The following is a 22,785-nucleotide window of genomic DNA, read 5'->3' on the forward strand; positions in this document are numbered from 1 at the left end:
ACAATGGAATACAATCCCCACAATGTTATTCCACCACCACCGCCACCACAATTCACAAATTAAGCCAAACACAAACACAATTAATTAGTGAGTAGGGTCACCCACTAGCCTGCAGAAAAATGCTTCTCCCCTGAGGGACTGCACTTAAAAAAAAGAAAACTCTGGAGTACTGTGTAAACAGATAAAGGACTGTGAAAAGTTAATTCTTCACAGAGCCAGAGAGCCCCCAGTAACAGGCTGTTCCAAGAAATCTGATTGGTTAGCATCCACTGAGCAGAGAAAGACTTCTGCACTGGATGCTAAGGATAATTCAGTCTGATTTCAGCCCTAGTTGAGAAGAGTCAAGTACTGACAGTTTTGGAATTCAGCCCTGACTGAGAGCAGTCAGTCAGGAGAACTGGGGGGGGGGGGGGGGGAGTTGACAAGGAAGTCTGGGAAGTAGGCGAAGACTCCTATAGACTGCTACTCCCAGCCAGCCAGCTTGAGATGGTTCACATCAAACAAGGAACATTAAAACACAAGAAAACAAACCATCCATCTCCCCCTTGCCCACCTCCTGTAAAGCAGTGGATTACACATGCCAGCTCAGGTCTCAGGGTGGGGCATTCAGAGGAGGGACCCGTTGTTCTACCCCCTGGCCTCAACCAAATGCCTGATGAACGAGCTCTATGTTACAGGCCCTGCAAAACTGCAAGAGCTCTGACAGGGCGCCAAGATCTTTCAGGAGCTCATTCTATCAGGTCGGGGCCAGGAACGAAAAGACCTGGCCCTAGTCGAGGCCAGGCATCTCTCTTGTGGGTCAGGAGCCACCAACCTGTTCTGATTTGCAGATCATAATGCTCTGCTGGGGGCATAAGGAGACAGATGGCCCCTTAAAAGGTCAAAACCAAAACTTTAAACTTGATCTGGAACACAACTGGCAAACAATGCAGCTGCCAAAGCACTGGCTGAATATGGGACTTCCAAAGTCCCTCACTTCGCATAAGTGGGAAAAAGCCAGCTTAGCTACCTTCATGACCTGAGTGGTTTCAGGAAGAGAAGTTATGGATCTGGTGGATAATATCTAGCAGCATGTGATGCCAAAAAGCTCAATAAAATATAACCTTTCTATGGAATATATGAATGTGGAAATTATCTGGGCAACAATTAATGGATTATATTCAGCAATTTTAATGCCATTATTTTAAAATGCCACTGACTACAAAAATTAATGAGACCATATGACACCTAACATATTCAACAACTAAGAGGTGATATGATAACCATCTTCAAATACTTGAAGGGCTGTCACATAGGAGGGAGCAGAGTTGTTTTCTGTTGCCCCAGTGGGTCGGACCAGAACCAGTGGGTTTAAATTAATTCAAAAGAATTTTCAGCTTAACATCTGGAAGAAGTTCCTAACAGAGCAGTTCCTCAGTGGAACAGGCTTCCTCGGGAGGTGGCGAGTTCTCCTTCTTTGGAAGTTTTAAAGCAGAGGCTGGATAGTCATCTGAAAGAAACACTGATTTTATGAACTTAGTGGGTGGGCAGGCAGTTGTGAGTTCCCGCATTCTGCAGGGGGTTGGACTAGATGACTCTGGAGTTCCAACTCTATGATTCCAAGAACTCTTCCTGGAAATAAGCCCCACTGAATATAGAGCTTAGTTTGGAGTAGGCCAGTTTAGACTTGTCCCCCATGTTTCAGAACTCCGCTTAAGATGGTAATTTTGACCTTAAAACTCCCAAAGTGATATGAGTCCATAGAATGTTATAACCAACACCAGATGTGATATTGGTAGGATCATAAACAGCACAATAAAGGACAGCAGCAGCCATATAGTATGCTGATTCAGACAGAGTTTGTGGGACAAGGGAGAGCAGATTTAAGCCTTCCCAAGTGCGGTTTTGCTGATATAAATTAACCCACCACATTTGTTATCACTGGGAAAAGGGGTGGTGGTGGTAAATAGAGATTGTTCTGGGCTTCCCTCCTGCATCATAGCTGTTGTCCTTTAAAAACTCTGGAAGGATTTGTCTTGGCATCAGGGAAGGCACTTTCTCTCCAGTATCTTAAGAGGTTCAAGTTGAGATGTGATTCAGAGCACTGTCATTCAGAGATGCAAAACTGGCATTCAGGAAGGGCAAAAGAACCATTTTCAGTTGTTACCCCATTAATTATGGAATGTCCTTCCACAGGAGATCCATTTAACCTTAACGCTTCTCAGCTTCTGGAGAATAGAGAGAAGTTATCTGTTCTGCCTGGGTTCTATCAACATTTTAGCCTGTTAAAGAGAGTTGCCAACAAACCTGGAGAAAAAATATGTCCTGTCCCTTCTATAGAGGCTAAATATGTGGAAACAGAACTCTGAAGCTTTTTTATGGCATGGGGGTAAATAACAGCCTACCAAGCCTCTCTTAAAGAGAGAGCATTTTTATTCATGCCCATTTTATCCAGGCCCCCTGAAAAGCGGTTGGGCCAGACTCGGTTTAAAACATGTTCTAAGGCTAATCTTAAAAAAAAAAAAAAACATTTTCCTGGCAGGAAGTCTCATTGAATAAAATGGACTTCTGAGTAAACCTGCCTAGAACCGCTTCCCAGAATTTTTGTTATTGTTAATAAAGAACTTTTAAAATTATTTTTTTAAACCCTGCTGTTTCTCCAAAGATCTCAGGACAGGAAGAATTCTTCCCCCTTTACTTTATATTCATAACAACCCTCAGATTAAGTTGACAGAATTGCCCAAGTTCACTCAGAAAACTTTAATGCAGAATGTAGTTTTAACCTCAGCTTTTCTGGATCTTCTCAGACACTCTAAACACTACCAGACATTGGCTTTAATGAGGGTTGCCAACTGCCTGGAGGAAATGTGTCATGTCCCTTTAATAGGATATTATTTACCACAATGCCATGAAAAGTCTAAAGGTTCAGGTCAGCTGGCAACCTTATTACCAGCATTTATGCAGCTTGTCTTTTCCCACCAGGGAACTGGAAGCTGCAGTACATGGGCAGCACATTCATTTCCACCGACTCTAGGAGGACAAAATGCCAAGCCAGTGGTTCAAGGCTACAGCGCCGGGTGTCAAATTTTCCAGGCAGTCCCTCTTCCCTTGTTCATGTCCTCCTCTGGGAAACTCCAACGCAGGCTTGGCTACTATGGCAACAATCCCCGGCTAGCAGACAGCCTCCCTGGAACCATCTTTTGAATCCCATCTGTCCGTCTCCTGGGGTCGCACCCGGCAGCCATTCTCTCCCCACCGAGGAGACCGCCTCCGAGCTCAGCGGCTCGCCGGCCTGCAGCCCGAGCCTTGGCGCGCGCCAAGGCGGCCAAGCCCGGCTCCTCCCGCTCCATAACCGAATCCGCCTCCGAGTTGGAGGGACGGCGGCGGCAAGTCTGTCTTTGGGTCGGCAGAGGGCGCCGCGCCTCGCGCTTTGGCCGCCACGGTGGGAAAGCTGCGAGGAGGCAGCGGGCGCCGCTGGGTGGCCGCTCCCCGCTCGGCGTATATAGCTCGCTCGCTCGCTCGCTCCATCCACCCACCTGCCCACCCCTTCGCGCGCGGCTCCCCGTCCTCAGTCCGGGCGCCGGAAAGCTGCCGAGCGGCCGCGGCTCGGAGAAGGGGGCGGCCTCCTTTGTCCTGCGCGGGTCGGCGAGGAGGCACCTGCGTCGCTGCGCCAGGTAAGGACCTGCGTCTCCATCCCCTTTCCCTCCCGCACGGGCGGCGCAGCGCACCTGGGTACCAAGCGGCGGGGGAGCCTTGCTGCGGCACCCTCGACGCCCACGGGATGCTCCGCGGCGGCGGCGGGCTGCGGGGGCAGGAGCGGGCCACTCCCTTGGCCACTTTGCGAAGGAGCAGCCGAGCCCCTCGGAGGCGCCGGGCTGCCCGCTTGCCTCTTCCCCTATTTGCTGCTGCGCAAGTTTTTAAGCCCGCGGGCTGCGCTTTCCCCGCCGCCAGTCACCTGCTCCGGACACGAGGCGGCGCCTTGAGGGCTCGGGGAGCGGCGGGACTGGGGCAGAGGCGCCGAATTAGCCCGCCAGACACAACAAGCCGCGCACCAGCGCCGGCTTCTGCGGGCAGATGGCTTCTTGCCGGGAGTCGCCCACCCCTTCCTCTCCCCTCTCTTTCGACCGGGTCGGAAAGAGGGGATCGCTTGTTCGGACGCCAGGCTGTCGTCGACCGCTTCTCGGGCGGGGCAACAGTCATTGTCCCCGAGCCCAGAGCCACTTTTCTGCCACCCCCCCTCCCCCCGCGTTGTTACATCCCTGTCAATAACAGCCGGGCGGGGGGGGGGGGGGGCTGGTCTTCTTCCCGTGCCGGATCCCTCTCAGGGCCACTGCTTAGTTTCTTTCTGAGGCTGGGACCTGTCTGGGACACAATAGGCTGCCTCGGCTAGGAGGAGGTGGGAATAAGCTGTGCCCTGGCTGGTCCCTTGCATGCATCACCTGGCGAAGATGCTAAACTTGACTCGTAGATCTCGGTAGTATGGTCTCCATCACTCACAAACTAGTTTGAAGTGTTTAGCCCAGCCTGTGAGTTGAAACAATGGATTATAGTGGTGTTTGTATTGATAGTCTGGGATTGTGAATGCCTATCCAAAGCGTGCTTTCAACCAGACACTGGTTGTGCTGTGCTGAGGGCAGTGGGTTAGGGAAGCCTAAGCAGGTCCACTCAGAAGTGAGCCCCCTGCTCTTCAGCAGACTCCTAGAAAAGTGTCTGTAGGATGACAGACTTAGCATCTGAACTAGGAAGACTGCATTCCATTCAAATATTGTGTCCCTGACATAAATAGTCAGCCTGTCTCTTAGCTATGGCTCCCCACTTGCAATATGGGAATAGTCATATGTCCTGGCCTACCTTACAGGGTTGTTATAATGATCACTGAAATAAGTATGGAGTGCTGTGTACCTTGCCAAAAAACTAAGTTGTGTTATTTTAAGTAGGGGGAATAAAATGCAGGGGCCCTGCAACTATGTTCCCTGTTCTGGCATCCAGATTGAATATGCCAGCTAAATATACCAGTTACCCACTGCCATCTACTCATGACAAAATAAAGTGCATTTGAGTCCTTGGTGTGTACCGCTCTTGCATAGTTTTGTGTTCCATGCAGAAAAACTCTTAATGTGTGCGGAATCCTGGAAGGCACGCAAGAAGGTGGAATTTGAATTAGGTTCTCCAGCCAGCTATAACAGTGCCATGTTGTTAATCTAATCCCGAAAGTAATGCACTCAGGTTTATGGTTCTCATTTTGTTTATTTATTATATTTATATGCCGCCCTCCCCGGAGGCTCAGATTTTACAGATGAGGAGTAATGAATCTGAGTGATGCTGAGGGCTGAAGCAGTACCTGCCTCTAGTTCCACACTTGGCTTAGAGCAGAAACACTAAATAGGGTCCCCATAAAAAACAATTATAATCCAGGTTGGTTTTCTTTTCTAACATTGCATTCAGGGGCATAAACTTCCCTGGCCACCTGGGTAGAAACCTATTGAAATCTGGATGGGTAACATTTAAATCAGAGCCTCTTGTGGCGCAGAGTGGTAAGGCAGCAGACATGCAGTCTGAAAGTTCTGCCCATGAGGCTGGGAGTTCAATCCCAGCAGCCGGCTCAAGGTTGACTCAGCCTTCCATCCTTCCGAGGTGGGTAAAATGAGTACCCAGCTTGCTGGGGGGTAAACGGTAATGACTGGGGAAGGCACTGGCAAAACACCCCGTATTGAGTCTGCCATGAAAATGCTAGAGGGCGTCACCCCAAGGGTCAGACATGACCCGGTGCTTGCACAGGGGGTACCTTTACCTTTACCTAACATTTAGATCAGGCTCATGAGAATTGTAGTCTGTGGACATCTGGAGAGCCACAGTTTGGCCACCCCTGATCTAGAGGCCCATTCATACATGAATATGCTTCACATGTCTACACTGATAACCGAATGTGTGAATGCACTCCATTGAGTAACGTTGTGTTTAGTCTGGAATGAAAGTTGCATCCACGGCCTTCTATCTGGCGACACGTCCAGCTTTGCAAGTCAGTAATGAATACTGTGCTCATCAAAGAATGAACATGCATGTATGAAAACAGCCCTTGAGATTTTAGAAATTATCATTGTCTCCATACAGAGAAACTTCCAGTGACCTTTATGATATTTGTATGGAGTGTTCCTAATTATATATGGACTTTGTACAGCCAGAAAGCACATGTGATGTTTACATGGGGAATGGGTTGTGATTCCTTCTGAAATGGCACCGTCCTTCCATTGTTTTCCTCTTTATGTTCAAAAGTCACACTTAAAGGATGTTTGTGTTTAAACAGTGATGATGTTGTTGATCAAAGCCCCAATGATGGATCAATTTTTTAAAGACAACCAATAATAAAAGTACTTATTTCCATCATTTATATCCCTTCCATTAAAAAAAAAACTTTCTAGGCAAATCCCTACAGTGTAGCAGTAGAACTTTCTCATGGTTAATGAATGTATATTTTGGAAAGAGAGAAGAAAGAATAATGCCTTTGGGCCAAGAAACCAGAGTTTACTTTACAGCTTAGCTAGAAAGCTCACTCTTAGAAACACATCCCAATTTGTGAGCAACTAGTGACACATAAAATCTCCCATTTAATTGGAAAGATTAATCCAGACATAGATGAGCATCACATGTAGATGGGGATGTCTCTCCAAATCTGCACTGGCAATACATGCAGAAGGCTGCTTGCAGGCTTAACTCCCATTTGCTGGATCTGTGTGTTGACCTCTCAGCCTAGCCTGCACAGGGTTGTTGTGAATTTAAAGTGGGAAACTTCCACTTGCTTGGCCTTGTTGGTGGAAGCCTGGGATGCAAATGCAATAAAGAGGAACAGCGGGCTCCAGGAGGTCACTGCACTTTTCTGCAAACAATACGTGTGATTGGCACCTCACTACTCTTGGTTATTTGGGATCTGGACACAAGAAGAAGAAGAGTTGGTTCTTATATGCCACTTTTCTCTACCCAAAGGAGTTTAAAATTGATTACTGTGGCCTTCCCTTTCCTCTCCCCACAACAGACACCTGTGAGGTGGGTGAGGCTGAGAGAGCCCTGATATCACTGCTCAGTCAGAATAGCTTTATCAGTGCCGTGGCGAGCCCAACTATGACAAGCCCAGCTAGCTGCATGTGGGGGAGCGGGGAAATCAAATCCAATTTACCAGATTAGAAGTCTGGACTCCTAACCATTGCACCAAGCTGGCTCTCTAATCTCACTACCTTACCACTATTGCATTCCACCAGGGTCTACAGTGCGAAAGAGGACTGTACATTACTTTCTTAGCCCCACAATTTCCATAGTGTCCTTCCCCATCATTGGCTGGAATGTATTATATGCAAGGAGCCTACAATTTATGTCTGCAGTTCTGTGCCTGACCATTGAAGAAGTTGGTTGCACTGGATCATGTCTGGTTTAGGCTTTTGGATCCTGGTTTGTTTGTTGTTGTATTGGTTTTACACATGAGGCTAATATTGAGGCCTTTGAGTGTTTTTAACCTAATACACTGCCCTGAGCCATATGGAGGGTAGTATAAAAATGTAATAAATAAATAACTACATGCATTTTCATAAGAATATGCTTGGTGTTGTGGTTAGGAGTCTAATTTGGTGAGCCGGGTTTGATTCCTCACTCCTCCACCATATGCAGCCAGCTGGGTGACCTTGGGCTCGTCACAGCACTGATAAAGCTCTTCTGACCAAGTAGTAATATCAGGGCTCTTTCAGCCTCACCTCCCTCACAGGGTGTCTGTTGTGGAGAGAGGAAAGGGAAGGCGACTGTAAGCCGCTTTGAGACTCCTTCGGGTAAAGAAAAGCAGCATATAAGAACCAACTCTTCTTCTTCATCATAATATTTCTAATTCTTCTATGTAAAATACTCAACATTTGACTGTACATTCACTAAACCATTTTGGTTCTTTGATTCTTGCATCCTAGTAGGTCCCTGGGGAAATGAGGGAGCAGCCCCAAGAGAGGCTATGCATTGGCTGAGAGGAGGAGGAGGAGGGAAAGGCAGAACTGCATGCCGAAGCCACCTCAAGAGAAGGTGGAAGAAAAATTGCCAGGAGTGGCCACTTCAGGAGTAAAAGCTGCGTTAGGAGTCGAGATCTTCTGGGCAGGAAAAGCCTGCTCAGATGTAGGCCAAGAGAGCCAGGAGTGGGTATGGAAATAGGAAGGCAAATGGAAGGGGGAGGGGAGTTTGTTGCAAAAGTCAGCAGATAGCTGAAAAAGTCTACTGGTGTGTGTGTGTCAAGGAAACAGGGCTCCGGACCAGGAGAGCAACAGGTTGTTCTCTGGAGGCCAGGTGCCCTTGAGACCTGACCCAGAGGAGAGGATGCAGGGCTAGAGGTCTCAGTCAAGGAATCCTGAAGTGGAATTCAGGCCTGGGAGTACAAGCAGAGTCTTGATGTAAACAGACAGAGAAGATACGGGGCTGGCAGGGGCTCATGGGAATTGTAGTCCATGAACATCTGGAGGACCACAGGTTGACTGTCCTGTATCTGTCTGGTGTCGGCCTGTTATTGGAGACTCTGGAGCCTGATAGGATATTCAGGTGGACACGGGGTAGAGAAAGCTTCTTTATATATTAAATGACATTTATTATGTGTGGGTTAAGTGCTGTCGTCACTTCTGGTTTAAGGCGACCCTATGAATTAATGTCCTCCAAACCAGGGGTAGTCAACCTGTGGTCCTCCAGATATCCATGGACTACAATTCCCATGAGCATTTGCTGGCAGGGGCTCATGGGAATTGGTCCATGGACATCTGGAGGACCACAGGTTGACTACCCCTGCTCCAAACCATTCTCTCCTTAACAGCCTTGCTCTGGTCTTGCAAACTGAGGGCCCTGGCTTCCTTATTTGAGCCTGTCCTTCTACTGTTGGATCTTCTTTTTCTGCTGATTTTAAACTCTACTAGCATTGTCTTTCTCACAGATCCTTGTCTTCTCATGTGACTGAAGTTTATTGTAAGAGTTGCTTTTCAATATAGTTTGGTCTTTGATAGATACTGCTTCTTGCCATTGTTTCTTGTCACCCTGGCTCCCTGCCTCCATTTGTTTGTAAATCACCCTACTCCCTTGCACCTTGCTGAATCACATCAGTCAGTTGTGGCTCACAGCATGCAAACTTTGAAGTGCTGCAGCTGTATAAACGACAGCTTATGGCTGGTGCATGATGCATGGTCCAATGCTTGGAGTCTGTTCTCCAGTGCTCCGGGATATCGGCCTTTTGCTTATCCTGCAGATGGTGCCCCCCCTTTCATGACCCTTCAAAAAAGTATTAGCCTGGAATGGCTGAGAAGAAAAACCACTGGATGCAAACCATGCTTTGAGCAGAGACAGGTGCCACAGATGTAAGCCACCCAGGTGGAGTCCAGACTGTGCAAACTGGCTTTCAGAGATCCTCCTGGACACCTTTGTGGAACTCCTGAACAACTTCCCAGACCTGTGAGTCCCCAAGGCTGGGTACACAAAAGAAAACTAGACCTTGTAAAGATGTAGAAAGGCTTATTAAACCATTAAAAGAATTCACTGTGCAGTAAAATCTTTATAGCTTAGCAACAAGAAAACAAAGCAGCTAATTTTTCTAATGCATTAGTATTGGTGGCAGATCTTCTTGCAGCATAAAATCCAAGCCACAGCATAAAAGTATTTTATACCTACCAGGCCATCATGATGAATCATAACATACCAAAGCATACTTGCATGGCATTAGCATGTCTCTCTCTGGCCTATGCCCTTATTAGAGCTTTCCACCCAGAAGAAGAAGAGTTGGTTCTTATATGCCACTTTTCTCTATCCGAAGTAGGCTCAGAGTGGTTTACAGTTGCCTTCCCTTTCCTCTCCCCTGTGAGGTGGGTGAGGCAGAGAGAGCCCTGATATCACTGCTCGGTCAAAACAGTTTTATCAGTGCCGTGGCGAGCCCAAGGTCACCCAGCTGGCTGCATGTGGGGGAGTGCAGAATCAGATTAGAAGTCCGCACTCCTAACCACTACACCAAACTGGCACCCAGTGGCATCAGGTGGTCTCTCTGAGCCAATCCGGATCTTTTGAAGATATTGGCACCTGCCCCTAGTTTCTTCTTCCCATCCACAACTGAATGCAGTTTCTCATGATTGGACAATTACTACATCCCTGCCTCTGCCTTGAAGATTAGGATGGTAGTTGCAGGAAGGCTCAAATCAAGAACACCTGTGAGCAGATTAGACCTTCTAATAGTCACAGGAACCCTTGAGAGAAATTAGGGTGCTTCACCTCACACTGGCCTTCACCAGCTGGCAGCCAAAGTGCGGTTTGTTTAGACTGTTTTTTTTTCTGCTGTCACCCAAATGCAGCTTGCAAATACATTCTTGCCTCATTGCCCTCTCAGAGTAACTGTGTAGCCTTGTTTAGGCTGCTGCTGCCTTTCTGAGGCCTGTTGAGGCCACAGATTAAAACCTGACCATTCTCGCTGTCCAAGCTCAGCACTCCATCCCGTTTGTTGGTGCTGGCAGCATCCTGCTCAGCCGTTCCTTTTAAAGGGGTTGGGGCACGGGTGGTTTTTTGCTGCCAGAGGTAATGAGGAGAGCAATGCTCTCTTGCAAGCCGATGTATTCATAAATGACACAATTTTATTTATTTGACATATTTTAAATATGAAATAAACAATAAATAAATGCTGCCTTTCCATCCCAGTTCAGGATCCTAGAGAATTGACAGGTGCTTAAGGCTGTAACTGGACATTTAATAGGAAACCTAATTGCCTAAGCAGCTTCCAATTGCGGACGATTCTCTGTGAATGCAGAGGCTGAATCACCCACACAGCAGTGTCTCCCATATCTTTGTGTTTTTTCATCTGCAGCCACCATTCCCCCCTGCTGTTCCACTGGATGGGTTAAGAGTGGCAGTTGACATATTCTGCAGCTTCATAATAACCTATCTACTAAGTCCTCTGAATTCCTGCCTTTTGGGGTTTTTTTTAAAGAAAAATGTACCAGACCAGTCTTGGGCAAGATTACAGCCAAGTGTGAAGAAAACACAGAAAATGCTTCAAAAATCAGAAATGAATAAAAACCTTCCCAGCTTCAATCCAGAGAAAAACCCTTGTGTGAAAGTCATGCTGGGTCCTAATTTGCCTGTGATGTTGGGGCTCGTGTTTAATGCTATGGGAGGGCGGTTTGGCCAATCACTGTGGTAGGGCAGGATATCTAAATCAGGGCCATGGTGATAGCGAAGGTGGGATTTCTCTCTTCCCCACTCTGCCCTTTACAAACTCCCCAGTTTCAGCTAGCTCTAATACACTGTGACATCCAAATACAGGTATCACAGGCAAATTAGGGGTGTTTTAACCACTCCCGACCAGCAACCTGCAATTTAACTGAAATTTAGAGTCCTCATTTGTGGTGAGGCTGGGATCTTTTTTGCTTTGGTAACTGAAGAAATTTTTCTAGCTCTAATCATCATCATGGGCAGTAAAATCAGGTTGGACACAAGAAAATACTTTAGGCAGAGAATGATTAAAATGAGGAATTCGCTACCAGAGGGTATAGCAATGGCCATGAGGATAAAGGTAAAGGTAAATGTATCTCCTGTGCAAGCACTGGGTCATGTTTGACCTTTGGGGTGACGGCCTCCAGCGTTTTCATGGCAGACTCAATACAGGGTGGTTTGCTAGTGCCTTCCCCAGTCATTACCGTTTACTCCCCAGCAAGCTGGGTACTCATTTTACCCAACTTGGAAGGATGGAAGGCTGAGTCAACCTTGAGCCGGCTGCTGGGATTGAACTCCCAGCCTCATTGGCAGAGCTTTCAGACTGCATGTCTGCTGCCTTACCACTCTGTGCCACAAGAGGCTCAAGAGGCCATGAGAATAGCCCCCCCCCCTTTAAAAGGAGATTAGATAGATTCATGGGGAACAAGTCTATCATTGGCTACCAGCCATGGTGATTGAGGGGGACATCCACATTTAGAGGCGGCAACATTAGGGGAAGGCCTTTGTGACCTGCTGTTAGCCCTTCAGAGGAACTGGTTGGCTACTGTGTGAGACAGAAGGCTGGATTACATGGACCACTGGTCTGATCCAGCAGGGCTCTTTTTAGGTTCTTAAAATTTAGAGAAACATTTCCCCATGGACACTTATTTATTTTCTGCCCAAAATTGTTCAGAGAGGTGCTGATTCCCACCAATGTCCCCAACCCACTGGACAACAGCTAGGGTTCAGTTGAGTTCTGTCCAGAAGCAAGGGAGCCCCCTCTCTAAGCCCCCCCCCTTTGGCTGTACAGCCAATAAGCAGCTAGCACAGGTGAACTTCCCTCATCAGTTCATGCCTCAAGGTGCTTGGCAACCTTTTCTGCCCATCTCCTCTCACTCCCCCGCTTTCTATTTATGTATATATTTAAAAATCTTTCTAAAAATTAATAATTCAAAGACTAGGCCCCCCCTTATTTAATATATTTCAAATAAAGAACCCTAACTTTGGTGCGAGTTGCTGCCAAGGAAATATTAGAATTTCCATTTGCTGAGGTACCTGTATCAAGATGCCATGGTTAATTGAAATTTGGTCAAACTTGTATGTTTTTAAATCAAGCTCTGTGTAAGAACAGGAGGCATGTGGGAAGCATGTGAACATGGCAGTGACCTGTGTTTGTGACTGAGTGCAGGTTAATTACAACTTCTTGTGCTTTTTGGAGTTAACTTATTAAAGAAACCTATTGCAAAATAATGGGTTGGATCCAGTGATACCTGAGTGAAAAGGAAAATGTCCTTAGTGCAGTTCCGCTTGCATGAGCAGCAGGGCAACAGCTGCAGCAACACACACACTTTGTCATATTTTTAAAACAAATAACAATGTGCATATGGAGCAATGGAATATGCAGCATATGGTTCACATGATTTCATTTAATTTGAAGTAGTGTCTTCCATTTCAGCTTGTGCACATGGAAAAGATAAAGGGACAACAATGGCTTCCACAGTGCAAGCAGACAGGAAAAATCTAGCTTTTCCACTTGACCAAAGATTCATTCATTCATTCATTCATTCATTCATTCATTCATTCATTCATTCATTCATTCATTCATTCATTCATTCATTCATTCATATTTATATACCGCCCTCCCCCGAGGCTCAGGGCGGTTAACATAAAACGTAGAAAATGCATAAAACTTAGTTTTCATAATGATTTTCATACAATATGAATAATATGAACAGCCCAGTATCTTTATCTTGGCATACTCCATGGAGTTAACATTCTGAGAACTTTTTGGCTACAATTAGAAAGGTTGCAAGTGGGAAAGGAACTTATATTCATATGTGGTGGTGCTGTCCATTGATTAATATCTGTTAGGGCTTGTGAGACATTCTTAGGCTATTAATTACTGGTTTAGCAAAAAAGCTAGAAATACAATGGGCACTAGCCCCCCCCTTCCCCTGGGCAGGCCAGCCAAGGCCTGGAGAAGCCTTGGTGGTCCTTTTTGGGACAGTGGTGTGAAATGCTGGTGGGGACTCCATTCCTCCCCACACTGCCCTGAAAAGGCCCACCAAGGCCTCTGCAGGCCTAAGCAGAACTGCCTGGGATGGGGTGGAAGCACTGGTGGGTCTCTGCTCCTCCCCCAACCACCCCAGACTGCCCTGCCAAGGCCTTGCAAGGCCACTGCTGGAGCTGCTTGGGGTGCTGGGAGCACTGGCAGGGACTGGTTTGCCCTGTCCCCTGGCAGTGCTGCTGTGTGGCCACAATGAAGGGGTGAGTGGTGGCAGGTGCTCCCCCCACCATGGACCTGCAGTCCCAGGCCCTCTGCCCTCCCACTCATCGGGCTGGCAATTCTCCCATATGGAAGAAGTTGGAGGGGGATACAGCCAGGGGCGGGACATCCCTCCTTATTGGCTGTATGTGTCATGCACCTCCCATCTCCCAGAAGTTGCCACAGCAACCAGGGCCTGCAGCTGAGCCAGCTCTGGCAGAAGAGAGAGGGGCCTCTGAATGTGCAGCAGGGGAAAGCAGCACAAGTCAGCCAGGCTCTTCACAAGAGGCATCTTTTGTGCAGATGCATTCCAGCCATGGCAGCTCACCTGAATGACACAGACAAAGCAGGAGGGTGATGTTTGCTGAACGCTGAAGGAGCAAGCGACTGCAGGCATGCTGTCAAAGTAGATGTGCCCCAGCTGGGATAGCTCCTGGGGAGGATGAGTGAGTCATTGCCAGGTGCAGCCAATTAGCTGGACTGCTTTTAGGTGAGACAGCAGCAGCTCTTCGTTGTGGATGCAATCTATGCAGAAACCCTCCTTTCTGGCTTGGATTCCTTGGTCTGCGAACTTCTGACTCCCATCAGCTTCCCTGACTTCTGGCAAATGGCTTTTGAGTGCACATCTGGTAATTGGACTGGCTTTGTGAATATATGTTTATCTGGACTCTGACCTTGGCTTTCCTTCGACTACTCTTTGCCTTGCCCTTAACTCTGCTTGCTTTGATTCCTAACAACTTGGATTGGACTTTGACTTTGCTTTGGTGTGGACTCTGGCTAGGCTCTGCAGCCAAAGTACCTTCCTGTACAGCTGCCACTGGGTGTGGCCAGCTAGGGCAGCATAGTATGACCTATCAGGGATGGGAAAGCTGGGACAGCCTACCTGATTGGTAGGTGATGAGTCCCAACTCCTCCCAGCACCTTCTTACCATTTTATTGATATGTTCAGATTCCTTGTAAATATTGATCATAGAACTTGCTCAAGAAAACTGATCTTTTTCACTATCTGTTGTCAAAATATTCATAGCCAGGCTCTGAAATAACTGAGGATGTTGGATATTAACAGTGGGCTAATCAGAATTTGGAATATCTCATACATAGATAACAAGTTTTTTCAAAGTTACAGAGCCCAGAGTCCAAACAGGTAATTTTTAAATGAAATATAGATTCTTAATTCTTTTTCAAAAGATCATGGTTACTCTGTATGTGTAATCCACCAAAACTGGTTGTTGAAACTGGGATTCCTACTAGTTTTGTGTAGTACATCTGGGTAAAAATATTATAGTATTACTAACCCCAAAAAAGGCACCAGAGGTCTCCTTGTTTGTATCTGATACAGATACAAGTGTTTCTCTGATTTCTGCACTATTTAATTCAGACTCAAATGAGTCAAAGGAAAACACGCTGAAACAAACTCTTCAGGTGTCCTCAGATTAGTCTTACTGATTAACAGTAGTCTCTCTGGAGTCTGATCCAAAATAGATAGAAACCAATTGAAACTTCCTCACTGATTTCCTTTTGTATGATTCAAACCTCTCCTATAGGGTGGGTCTCTGGTTTCCTGTTCGTGGGGCTCTTTGCATCTCCAGTCCTGGAATCCTGCCTATGTCCAGGGAACAGCTCCCAGGTTAGGCTGTTACTTCTAAGATGGTGTGTGAACTTCAGAACCGCTCATTCTGAAGCCGACTTGATTTTCACATTTCATTTGGAGCGTTTTAAATTGCAGAGATTCCGCTGGCATATGTCATCTTTGCCCGCACGTACACCCGGAAGATTGACAAGTTGGCAGCACTGAGTTGTAATTTCTGTATTGTAACAGAGAGAAAAAATTAACAGGGGAAATGTTGCAAAGCTGGATCTTAGATCTTGCGTTGATCAAAACGGCAGCATATCAAATTGGAGCAGCAGAAGCGCACAGATTACTAATTGCGGGGCGGCAAAGCTACAGTCCTTGTGGAAGGAGTTTCCTTTGAAGCCAGGAAGGGGAACATGAGGTGGAAGAAACAAGAGCCGGAGGGTCTTTCTTCTTAAGCATCTCTGAGATGGATTCTCAGTGCGAAGCCTTGGGGAGGGCAAAGGTGCTTTTGAGCTTTTCTCTATGAATCTCTCAAGCTGTGGGGCTGGCCCAAAGCTGGGTCATTTTCCATATAAATTAGAGCAGGTTTAAAGTTTGCCTTTCTGTTTGCTTGGTTGTAATTCTAGATTCTTGACAAGTCTGGGAGTGGCAACTTTTGAGAGCTCAGCATTAACCCCCCCCCCACATACCCCACCTTCCCCATTAGCATTGCAGCAAACACATTTGATTGTCTGCACCTATTACACAATAATATTATGCCTTTTAGAATTTTAGGCAAGCCCCCCAGGTCAAATGCTTAGTCTAAAATGAATCAAAGCAGTTTTCTCTGACACCCTACCTCCTCCTCCAAGGGGATGTTTTAGCAGCCAGGAACAGTGGGAGATAATCCAGCCACACGAGGCAAGCTGAATCAGGGAGGGGGTTTGTAGGGAGAACTTCATATGCAGACTCAGCAGAAGATCTCTGCAGGAGGACTCTGTTAGGTGAGGTCTGGTGGAATGGGGCAAAGTGGGATTTTTCTCTATGTAATCATAATCGAAATGAGACAATCGGACAAAATGTGACAACCAGCTGCAAATTAAAGAACAAAAGCGCAGACTGCATTGGTTCAGCCATGTGCAGCCTTTAAAAAATAAGAGGTAAACTTGTATGGTGCTACTAATACTCAGGGCTCATAAATGCTGCATGATGTTCCCCTGTGTGTTACTGCATGGCATTCACCCTTTTGCATGTTTTTAAACATTTACTTCATTTATATTCCGCCTTTCTTCCCAGCAGGTGGCCAAAGCTGGATATATTGGTCTTCACTCCTTCATTTCATACTCACAGCAGTCCTGTGAGGTAGATTAGGTTGAGATTATGTGACTGGCCCAAGGCTACCCAACAAACTGTGATGGTGGGGTAAGGATTTGAACCTGGCTCTGCCATGCCCTAGTTTAGCACTCAACTACGCCACAATGGCATTAAAAATATACCATTTTATCCCATTCCTATTCAACTTACAGACAGATAGCACTGAAAAATGTATATAATAAGTGCAAGGAAGCTGAAAATGGTTTGAACATCCAAGCTTAAGCATTTCTTCCAGATAAGGAAGAAATGAAACTGAATCAAACCAGCAACCTTGCAGAATTTGCAGTCTTAAATTGACTTACACAATAATAAAATTTAGAAAACTGAAAGACTGGCAAAATAATCTCATTGGTAAGCAGTGTAAAAAAATTCCAGTCCGCAGAGGAAGAACAGAGAAACAGGCAGAAAAACCAATGAAACCAGAGCTATGACCAGACAGGAAATAAATTAATATATACTTTACAGGAGACAAATTATTATGTTAGATAACCAGTAATAAAAAATCTACATCAAGATGCTTGGAAAAAAGAGCACTTGCAAGGGCATATGGGAAATACAGAAGTACGACAGAAGTAACATCTAGGTTGAGGGCTCCCCAAGGCCCAGAATCAGGGTGCCCTGTGCCATCCTGCGGCCAGTGTGTGCCTGAACATCTCTGTACTGCCAGCCTCTTCCTTCTCCCTTCCCCAACTGGTGTTGCAAGATAAGGGGAAGCAGGGAAGCAACCTGAAATAAGGGAGCTGATGGGCCTGGCAAAGGGGCCGCAAAGAACCATGGAAGAACTGGGTTGACCCAGAGTTTGGAGAATCAAGGGCAAGGGCAAAAGAGGCAAGGGAAGAGTAGAGTTGGAGACACTGTGACATCATCAGTCCTTCAAAGGAGAGGGGCAGACTGGGCAGAGTTCGACTTCCAGTCACCAATGGAGCTCTCCAGCTCAGGTAGTCTTTGCATGCAGCTAACAGGTTTGGACAGCCTTGTGTGAGTTAAAAGTGTGAATGATATTAGTTTAGGACGCATAGATGTATTCAATAAAGGTTTGCTTTGTTTAAAGGCTCCTTGACTGGAACTCTTTGTTCACTGCTGGATCAAGAACCCACAGGCCCAGCGTCCTTCCCTACGGTCTGATCAGCACACAGAGTGCAATTTTGTATGTGGCAAAGAGCCAGGAGAGAGGGTTATGCTCATGTAGCCCCACTGCTGTTCATGGCTCCCCCACTCACATTTCTCTGCTAGGCTGGCCCAGACTGTAGTTCCTTGAGTGACCAGTTGCTAGATGATGCTGTCGGTTATTTCAGCTTTGCTCCTGGCTGTGGTGAGGACAGTGTGGTGTAGTAGTTAGAATTGCAAACTCCAGCTTCAGAAATTCCCAGAGCTTTAGAAGTGGAGCCCAGGGAGGGCAGGATTTGGGGACAGACCTCAGCAGGGTTTAATGCAATATTCACCCTCCAAAGCAGCTATTTTCCCCAGAGGTCTGAGATTAGTTGTTATTTCAGGAGATCTCCAAACCCCACCTGGAAGTCTGGCAGCCCTAGATTAGGACTGGTGTGGCGGAAGAAGTTGGACTAGATGGCCTGTATGGCCCCTTCCACCTCTATGATTCTCTCATCTTCAGCTATTCAAAGTTCTCCTCTAGTCTCATCCTCCTCTTATTCCTGTATACTTTATCCTAACCTGATCTTCCTTTTCATAGAATCACAGAATCATAGAGTTGGAAGGGGCCATACAGGCCATCTAGTCCAACCCCCTGCTCAACCCAGGATTAGCCCTAAGCATCCTAAAGCATCCAAGAAAAGTGTGTCTCCAACCTTTGCTTGAAGACTTCCAGTGAGGGGGAGCTCACCACCTCCTTAGGCAGCCTATTCCATTGCTGAACTACTCTGACTGTGCCTACTGGCTTTTCTTTGCCTACTGGCTTCCCTTGGCCTCAAGGTTTCCCAGGTCCATGCTGGCTGGTTCCCCAGCCCCCTCTTTCAGTTTTTCCTCCCTGTGACTGTAAAAAGTAAAAGGAAGAGAGCATATGTGTGTCCACTTCCTCTGTAGATGGTAGGCACCATGCTACTGATGACAGTACAGAAGCAAGGTTAGTTAATTCATACCCACTCTCTATTTGACTGAATACAAGGAGGGATCATGCGTATGGGGCTTGTATGTGTGGTATATTTCTGTACCAAGTACAATTGCTTGTTGAAAAGATAGAACAACCAGCTTCTCCATTAATAAGTTACCTTTTCTACCTCTTTGAGGTTTCAAGGTAGATCTCCCAATAGAGAATATGTTGGACAAACATTAGTGTCCTGTTGCTTTAACAGGCTATGGAGAATTATGTAGGTTCTCCTCGCTTTAAGTCAATATTCTTTTGCACAAAAGACTTGCTGTGCTCCCAGATTTATAACCAAGCTGTCTTTCTGTACCATGAATGTCATTCCCATGCAGGCCTTTGCTGTGGTGCAGCAAGAGGCAAGTGCTACGACACAGAATTTGTGCTGGCTTGCCACATCTTCAACGAAGAAATGCGACTGGAAAATACCAGCGTCGTGTTTATGCCCTAGGTTGCTGGAGTCTAGGCTCACAAAGATTTGGGCCAGGGGTTTAGTACTTAGTTTCATCTCTTTGTGTAATTAGCTGGTCAAAGTGACTCGGAGATTAATGGCTGTTTTCTGCAGTTGTAGCTGAGGAGAGATACTATGAAGAGCCACATGATAACACCGTAAGAGACAATCCCGTTAATTATTGCTGGATTGCAATGGAAACACAATCGACATGCATACGAGGCTCACGTTACGTCTTGCAAATGAATCATGATGAAAATCATGCATAAAATACCCAAACGAGATAGGAAGGCCTGGCTCGTGGTTTTAAAGTGTGGCTAATGTTGTTAGCTTCTTAAAAATAGGTCTTGCTTGCCCTTTCCCCCCCCTCCAAAACCACAGTTGCTCATTCAGCCTGTGCTGGAAATGTCAGCCTTTTTATAGATAGCTCAATAACTTTCCCTGGAATTAAATCCTGAGGTTGCCACTGCCAGCTATTCGGAAACCTGCAGAGTCTGCAGAGCACAATCTGTGTGGCTTTTACTAACACGGATGTAGGATGGTTGGGAGACGCGATCTTTGACTGTGGACAGTCTCATGCACTGTTGTTTGCAGTATGTGGTTTCAGTGGCTGCTGAAACTCCATGGAGAAGTTGTCTTAGTCTAACGTGGATGTTAGCAGAGGAATCAGAGGCAAAACACGCACATGCCCCACTCGTCAAAGGGAATTTTCACTAGGACAAAGGAGTGTTGTTCTTGAGCTTGCTTCCCCCTCCGATTAGACTGGGAGGCTAGAATGTGGGGATGCAGCCATCTTTCCACTGTGAGCCAGGAGGGGGCTGTTCAACCAACACAAGGCTGATGGAGGAACAGGAAAGTGTTTGCATGTTTTCAGGATCCACTTTCCTGCTCATGTGACTCAGGTAGTTGGTGCTGTCAAGGACTGCTTTTCCTATAGTTTGAGAATGAAATGCTTAGAGCATCAGACTAAGATCTGGGGAATTAGATCCTGGATGCCTGCTAGGTGATCTTGGCCTGGTCACTCTTTGAGCTTAATCGATCTCATGATGCTTGTCCGTATACATCACACCGCTTTGTTTCCCACTGGAAAGTAGTGATGTTTGTGACAGCTTGCATCTCCTGTGTAGAGCTCGGCAGCCAAGGCCTCTGTGTAGTTCTGTGTAGACCTCTGGTGTAGATGTTCTGCAAAAGTCTATGGCAGCTTTGCCAGCTCTGGGTTGGGAAACTCCTGGGGAGTTTATGGGTGGCGCCTCAGGAGTATGGGTTTGGGGGAAGCAAAGGAGCTTTGTGGAGTATAATGCCCTAGAGCAGTGGTTCTCAACCTGGGGGTCAAACCACCCTTTTACTGGGGCCGTGGCAGGGCAAGCAGCTTGGTTGATGTGGGGGGCACCATCCACACAACAGCCTTGTGGGGTAGATCGAGATAGAGCATTCATCTGTCTAGAAAAGAGCAAGATTGGCATGGTGGGACAAGAGGCAGAACTGAACTGAGAAACCCTAGAAAAACATTTATGTACAATGAATATTCATACCATTGGTCAGTGTTAGTTTCATTTCTGTGAAAAAAAAAACACTTGCACAATTTTATGGTTGGGGATCACCACAATATGAGGAACTGTATTAAAGGGTCGCGGCATTAGGAAGGTTGAGAACCACTGACCTAGAGGCTGTCTTCCAAAGCAGCCATTTGCTCCAGGAGAATGTCTAGAACCTGGAGACCAGTTGTCATTCCTGTGGATCTCTAGCTACCACTTGGAGAGGGGCTATCCTACTATGTGGCTGCTTACTTGTGAGCTATCCGTACTAAGGAAAACACGACAAAAACCCCTTTTGCTACAGGGCACTTAACTAAAGTGCCCTGTAGCAAAAGGGGTTTTTGGTTCAGGTTTCCGACATTAAAGATAAGCCCAACAAAAACACAGTTGAGGAAGAAAGCTTCAAGAAATGGAAAGGATCTGGAACAAATTTGTTTGTTTGTCTGTTCCAAGATGGCTATGGGGGGAGATGACAGACTTTAACAATAATCATAATACATTTAATAAACTAGTTTTCTTAATCTTTAAAAGCCACTCTCAATTAAATGTGTGTCCTGAGGGTGTAAACCATGCTGAATGTTTTCTTTTGGGTGGATGAAATTTCTAATAGGGAGGGCTGCCTTTATTTGATCTTATTTCCTAGCCTCAGTCATCGGTCTGGTTGAACAGAAGGATAAGGTACAAGTTGTCATGCCTGGCTAAGGTGATAAAATGGCAAGCGAACAATATTCGTGACCTGGGTCTCCATAGATAGGATCATGCCCAGTCTTCTGGCCAAGGCTGATGTTGTCAGGTGGACTCCCTCAAGAGTTGGGAGTTGCACAACCTTACCCCCAGCCTGCTGTCCTAGCCAAAGGGTCTTCATCTTAGCTGGACTCAACCTCAGCCGACACTGCTGGAACCAACCACATGGACTCAAACATCTGGCTAATGAATCCAGGGGTGTTGGCAGATGGCCATCCATCAACAGAAATAGCTGAGTGTCATCAGCGTACTGGTGATAACCAAGCCCAAAACTCCAGACCAACTGGGCAAAGGGACACATGTAGTTGTTGAATAACGCTGGGGAGAGAATAGCTCCCTGTGGGACCCCACATGTTAATTATAAGATGGAAAAAACACTAGATCACAGCAGTGCAATAATCTATTTTTTTTTAATTCTCTGAACTCTTTCTAGTAGCAACAAGAAAAGCTAATTGTGCTGTACTGTACCATTAGTGAAGCAGCCTGTTGAACAGCCACAAATGGGTTCATGAACACTTGAACCAACCATTGAAAACTGATTCTTTGCATGTAGTCAGTAAACAGAACATGATCTGATGGGTGGGTATTCAAGCATCCTTACCTGCAACAGGGCCAATATTGCAGAGAAGTTACGGGGCCCCATTTGCTGCCAAGATGAAGTGATGTGAAATTACTTACCAAAACAATTTATATTTGTTTCCTGGATTAGAAAGCAACACTTGACCTTGGTTGGGATTATACATTATGCATGAAAGCATTTTGACTCTATTTTTGACAGTTAATCATGGATAAGTCAATTTCATGGTAGAAAGAAGGAATATAAGATGTCAGGATGCATTTGTTGGCAAGTACGTTCAAGTTGTCGGCATGATTTGTATTTCAGTTTTTTAAAAACAAGAACAAAGCCCTGCTCCGATATTTCTCTCATTTGCTTTGTTGAATGAAATATATATTAAGAAAAGCAAATCTTTGCTAAGAACATAAGAGAAGCCATGTTGGATCAGGCCAGTCCTGTGTGTCACACAGTGTCCAAAACCCACAACAGACACCCTGTGGGGTGGGTGAGGCTGAGGAAGCCCTTGTATTACTGCTCGGTCAGAACAGTTTTATCAGTGCCGTGGCGAGCCCAAGGTCACCCAGCTGGTTGCATGTGGGTGAGTGCAGAATCGAACCTTTTTAATTCTCTGAACTCTGAAGATTAGAAATCCGCACTCCTAACCACTACACCAAACTGGGCCTGTGAATACTGTGAGAAAGCGAAAAAAGTATTTCTTTCTCTACTTTCTCTTTCCCATGCATAATTTTGTAAACCTGGGACCTTCTGCATGC

General features: G+C 46.2%; 1 protein-coding gene across 3 annotated transcripts in view; it reads left to right on the top strand.

The window, feature by feature from the left end:
• The first annotated feature begins 3,516 nt into the window (after positions 1-3,516).
• MTUS2 (microtubule associated scaffold protein 2) overlaps positions 3,517-22,785 on the top strand; it is a 301,022-nt gene continuing 281,753 nt past the window's right edge. The window contains exon 1 of one of the 3 annotated variants that reach the window (XM_077341792.1): positions 3,517-3,653. The gene's annotated coding sequence lies outside the window, so the exon portion shown is untranslated. Of the gene's footprint in view, positions 3,654-14,221; positions 14,329-22,785 lie in introns of those variants that run through there. The other 2 variants (XM_077341794.1, XM_077341793.1) reach the window with 2 other exon arrangements.

The sequence above is a fragment of the Paroedura picta genome, chromosome 6, assembly GCF_049243985.1.
Source record: "Paroedura picta isolate Pp20150507F chromosome 6, Ppicta_v3.0, whole genome shotgun sequence".
In the NCBI taxonomy this organism is placed as follows: domain Eukaryota; kingdom Metazoa; phylum Chordata; class Lepidosauria; order Squamata; family Gekkonidae; genus Paroedura; species Paroedura picta.